Source organism: Macaca nemestrina, chromosome 4 (assembly GCF_043159975.1).
Source record: "Macaca nemestrina isolate mMacNem1 chromosome 4, mMacNem.hap1, whole genome shotgun sequence".
Taxonomy (NCBI): domain Eukaryota; kingdom Metazoa; phylum Chordata; class Mammalia; order Primates; family Cercopithecidae; genus Macaca; species Macaca nemestrina.
The window spans coordinates 181,767,506-181,773,505 of record NC_092128.1 but is presented as its reverse complement, the minus strand read 5'-3'; positions in this window follow the sequence as shown (position 1 = coordinate 181,773,505).

The following is a 6,000-nucleotide window of genomic DNA, read 5'->3' as shown; positions in this document are numbered from 1 at the left end:
CAGATTCAATTCCTAGACTGGCTGGGTCCTCTCTCTCTGGGGATCTGAGCTGCTTTGAGTTGGTCCAACCACCCTGAGCCTGCCAAGCTGCAGAGGCCAGAGGTAGCCACTGTCCAGCAATCTCACTGAGTTAGCCTTCCAGCCATCTGCACCCAGATGCCAACATGTGAGTGAAAGTCCTTGGACCCTCCAGACCAGCCCATCTACCAGGTGAAGATCACTAGTTTCGTTAGTTAATGTTCAGAACAGCAGGAGAATCATCACCAGCTGAAACTTGTCACAATTTATGACCCACAATATCATGAGATAGAATGAAATGATTGTCATTTTAAGCTAAGTTTATTTATTTATTTATTTTTTGGAATGCAGCAATAGATAATCAAAGCAAAAGGTGGAAGAAGAAATCATAATGGACATTAAAAATATTTACAAGTGAATGATTAGGAAAATACTAAATATGAAAAAGGAGGCTGGGCGCAGTGGCTCATGCCTGTAATCCCAGCACTTTGGGAGGCCGAGGCAGGTGGATCACGAGGTCAGGAGATCGAGAACATCCTAGCTAACACGGTGAAACCCTTTCTCTACTAAAAAATACAAAAAATTAGCCAGGTGCGGTGGCAGGTGCCTGTAGTCCCAGCTACTCGGGAGGCTGAGGCAGGAGAATGGCGTGAACCAGGGAGGCGGAGGTTGCAGTGAGCCGAGATCGCACCACTGCACTCCAGCCTGGGTGACAGAATAAGACTCCGTCTCAAAAAAAAACAAAAGAAAAAGAAAAAAAGAAAAGAAAAAGGATGTGCAGCTAAAGCAGAACCTTGATGCACATTTATAGCTTGAAATTGCTTATACATATTGGGGGAAAAGGGCAAGGCTGAAAGTTAATAAGAAATGCATCCATCTTAACGTTCAAGAAGAAGAACAGAAAAATAAATAAGCTTGAGATCCAGGCGTTCATACATCTCAACATTTCTGTGTGCTGGTTGCACAGGCTCCTCCAACTTCTTTATACAATTTCTTTAATTGCTGCCACCACTAGGGCTATGGTGATGAGGGCTATTGTTTCTCCTTTGTGTGTCTGTATTTGCATTGTTTGCATTGTTTGTTGCCGTCTCTGCTAAGAGGTGGTGATTCTCTCAATCTAATCATAAAAATCATAAAGGCAGTCCACGGTGCTGCACACTTTGCCCTGTCTGTGCCTGAGGATGAACTCTCTAACCTTGCCTACTCTTGGCCATCATTTTTTACCTGAGTTCCTAAAAGGCCCCAGTGACACACCCTGATGCCATTGGTCCTCAAAGCCCATCTACTTCTGGCTGCCTGACTTTGGAGCCGTGGCTTCCTGCTCTGCTGGCCTTCAGGATTCTCAAGAATCTGGCCCCTCCCCACCCTCATAGTCCCCGATTCTGAATGCACCTGAGCACAAACTATACTTGCTAGCCTCTACCTCTTGCCGTGCCCTGCATGCAGATCTCAGCTCCCACTAGTCTCTATTTCATGTACACTATTGAGACATCTTGACTGAGTGCAAGGATAGGGGCTCTTGAATCAGACTGACTTGACTGTAAATTCCACCCCACCTCTTACGGGGTGTCACCTTGGGCACGTGATCACACTGATTTCCAATTCCCATATTGCTGTTGAAAAGATGAAAGGGATCATTCCTCAAAAAGTTAAGTACAAACTTACCATATGACCCAGCAGTCTCACTCCCAGGTACATATATTTAAGGGAAATCAAAATGTGGCCGGAGCAGTGGCTCGAGCCTGTAATCCCAGCTCTTTGGGAAGCTGAGGCGGGTGGATCGCTTGAGCTCAGGAGTTCAAAACCAGCCTGGGCAATGTTGTGAAACCTTGAAACCTTGTCTCTACAAAAAATACAAAAATTAGCCAGGTATGGAGGCACATGCCTGTAGTCCCAGCTGCTTGGGAGGTTGAGGTGGGAGGATCACTTGAGCTCAGGAGTTCAAGGCTGCAGTGAGCCATGATTGCACTACTGCACTCCAGAGCCTGGGTGACAGAGTAAGACCCTGTCTCAAAGAAAAAAAAATGCCCATACAGAAACATGTATACAAATGTTCACAGCAGCATTATTCATAATAGCTCAAAATACACACAAGAAAATAGTCATAAAATGAGGGAAGAACTGACATATGTTACAACATGGATGAACCTTGAAAACATGCAACGTGAAAGAAGTCAGAAACAGAAAGTCACTTGTATGATTCCATTTATATGAAATGTCCAGAATAGGCACACCTATAGAGACAGAAAGTAGATTGGTGGTTTCCTGGGGCTAAAGGGAGGAAGAAGTGGAGAGGTCTTGTTTGATAGTTATGGGGAATTTTTCTGGGATGATGAAAATGACTGGAAACTAGAGATAGGTAGTAGCTGCCCGAGACTGTGAATGCACTAAATTGTGCATTTAAAGAGGTTACTTATATGTTATGTGAGTTTTACCTCAAAAAAAAAAAATTTTTGTTTTCTGAGATGGAGTCTTGCTCTGTTGCCCAGGCTGGAGTGCAGGGGTGCAATCTTGGCTCACTGCAACCTCCACCCCCCGGATTCAAGCGATTCTCCTGCCTTAGCCTCCCAAGTAGCTGGGACTACAGGCGCCTGCCACCATACCCGGCTAATTTTTTGTAGTTTACTTAGTAGAGATGGGATTTCACCATGTTAGCCAGGATGGCCTCCATCTCCTGACCTCGTGATCTGCCTGCCTCGGCCTCCCAAAGTGATGGGATTACAGGAGTGAACCACCACGCCCGGCCCTCAATTTTTAAAAAATGATTAAGAAGTAAAGGACACACGGTAAGTGTGCAAGGAACTTGAGTCACTGTTATTACCACCATCGTCCACATTACCTGTCAGCCACACCCCGTTCCTTTCTGCCCGGTAACTAACAGGGCTGCTTTAAGCCCTGGGTAGGTTGTAGGGTCTCTCAGTTTGGAGGCCCCGTGACACATTCCATCACATATGTTAAAATGAATCTACTTCTCATCTTAAATATTTTTGATTGTAAAATAATTTGAAACAATTAAGAGAAAACATTGCTTTCAAAATTCGTTGGCTAAAAGTAGTTATTTTCATTCCTGGTGCATACTTGAGTATTCTGAATTCTGATGAAGTGAGAAAAACAAACTTATACATTTTTTTTTTCAAACGTAATGGAATTTGTATGTATGCAAAATTCAGTTAATGAGTTGAGATAAGGTTACATTTTATAGACATTTGATGAACCTATTTTAACTTCCTAATGTTTCTTTCTTGTCTAGACTTTCAAACATTCTCATAGGCCCTAGAAAAGTTGTAGGCTCAAAGCAACAGCCCCTGATGCCCAGTGGAGAAGCTAGCCTTACAGAAAGTGTTCCTTTGATTTCTTTTCTATTATTCACAAATTCCATATCACTCTTTCAGCCCTCTTATTAGAATCGACTTTCAACTTGATATATTAGTTTCCAAAAGAGGAAGATTCTCCCAACCCTAATTAATGAGGAACTTACATTTCATTCCTGAAACATATGACTTCTGTCAAGATACTTTTGTACCCACCATGGACGTTATTTAGCTAGCTAAAGGGATAATGATATGGTTACAGTGAAAGAATAGACATATCTTTATCATTCAGCTGTGCAAAAGTTATTTATAAGACATAGATGATATACACTACATACCCTAGTAAATGTTATCATATAAAATAAAGGAGAACAGGCCAGGCGTGGTGGCTCATGCCTATAATCCCAGCACTCTGGGAGGCCAAGGAGGGCAGATCACTTGAGGTCAGGAGTTTGAGACCAGCCTGACCAAAATGGAGAAACCCTGTCTGTACTAAAAAAATACAAAATTAGCCTGGCATGGTGGTGCATGCCTGTCCTCCCAGCTACTCGAGAGGCTGAGGCAGGAGAATCGCTTGAACCTGGGAGGCAGAGGTTGCAGTGAGCCGAGATTGCACCACTGCACTCCAGCTTGGGCAATAAGAGCAAAACTCCATATCAAAATATAATAATAATAAATAATATAGGAGAACAAACCAGATACTGAGATAATTCAGAAAAGGGGTGTTCAGGGAAATGTGTCTTGGAGGAGGTGAATCTGCCATTGAAATGAAAGGGTAGGAGGATTTCAACAGGCAGAAGAGTGAGATCAGACTGAGACTTCAGATGGAGAAAGGAGCATCAGCAAGGAGAGATAAGCTGGTTTTCTACTGCTGCCAAAATAAATGAACAGACATTTGCTGGGTTAAAGCAACACAAGATTATCTTACAGTTCTGGAGGCCAGAGGTCTAACACAGATCTTGCCAGGCTAAAATCTAAGTGTTGGCAGGGTTGCATTCCTTTCTAGAGGCTCCAGGTGGAAATGCATTTCTTGCCTTTTTCATCTTCTAAGCCTGCCCATTCCTTGGCTTGTGGCCCCATCCTCCATCTTCAATGTCAGCAATGGTTGGATGAGTCTTTCCTGCATCTCATCAATTTGACACTGACTCTTTCAATTTCCCCCTTCCACATGTAAAGAGCCTTGTGTTTACATGGGTTCCCACCTGGAGACTCTAGGATAATTGTAGTAGACCATTCTTGCATTGCTCTAAAGAAATACCTAAGCCTGGGTAATTTATAAAGAAAAGAGGTTTATTTGGCTCACAGTTCTGCAGGTTATAGTGACTGTATCTGCTTGGCTTCTGGGGAGGCCTCAGGAAGCTTCCAATCATGGTGGAAGGAGAAGAGGGAGCAGGCATCTCACATAGTGAGAATGAGGGCAAGAGACAGCGAGTGGGGGGAAGGTGCCACACACTTAAAACCAGATCTCCTGAGAATTCACTCATTATCACAGCAGCATCAAGCCATGGGATCCGCCCCCATGACCTAATCACCTCCCACCAGGCCCCACTTCCAACACTAGGGATTACAATTCAACATGAGATTTGACAGGCACATATATTCAAACTGTATCAATGATCTCATCATTTCAAAGTCAGCTGATTAGCAACATTAAATCTGTCTGCTACCTTAATTCCCCCTTGCTATATAAGGAAATATATTTACAGGTTCCTAGGATTAAGATGTGGACATCTTTGGACAGCCATTATTCTGCCTTCTAGAAGAGGGAAGCTTGAAGTAGTAAGTTTACTTAGGTGTCCAGAACTGACTCCCCAAAAACATCACCCCAGCAACCTGCTGGTCAGGCAAAGCTGAGTTTGCTGCTTCCCATGGTAGGCAGCACAACTATCTCAACAAAGTCTGCATAGTATTTTCCATGAGTATGACAAAGTTGGGGTATTTGTAAGGTTTAGGGGGTTTGGCAGGTCTTTCAATGTGGAAAGAAGCTTGAATAGGATTAAGGATCATGATATAATGGTTCAGGATTCCTGAAGACAGCAAGGTGAGGGTTTTAAGGCAGGGTTCTCAGAAGTGTCTTGGAGAGTAAATAATCCTTGATCCTAGTTATTGAAGAGTTGAGTAGTTCGATAGTCATTTAAATTAGTTTTCCTGGGAAGTTCCTGAAACAATACAATTAGTGAATTTTATTTCCTGGGCCATGATTTCTTAGAATAGTAAAGTCATATTAGAGAGGGCAACTTAATAGCGAAGTTCTGCCAACACAGACAGGAAACCATGTGGGTGTTGGTGGTTTCTGCTCGGATGATAGTCTGAGGCTGTAGAAGGCTTTAGACCAAGCTTGTCCAACCCACAGCACACAGGTTACATGCGACCCAATACTTTCTTAAGACATTATGAGATTTTGTGTGTGTGTGTTTTCTTCTTCTTTTTTTCTTTTTGCTCATCAGCTGTTGTTAATGTTAGTATATTTTATGTGTGATCCAAAACAATTCTTCTTCCAATGTTGCCCAGGGAAGCCAAAAAGATTTATATACTATTTTAAAGAATTTGAATTTTATTTGGATGAAGTGTACATAACCACTTGCATGGGAGGAAGACCCTGGCAGCAGGTTGGAATGGAGACAAGATCGGAGCCCGGAGGCTTATGAGGTGAATATTGAAATGGTTCAGG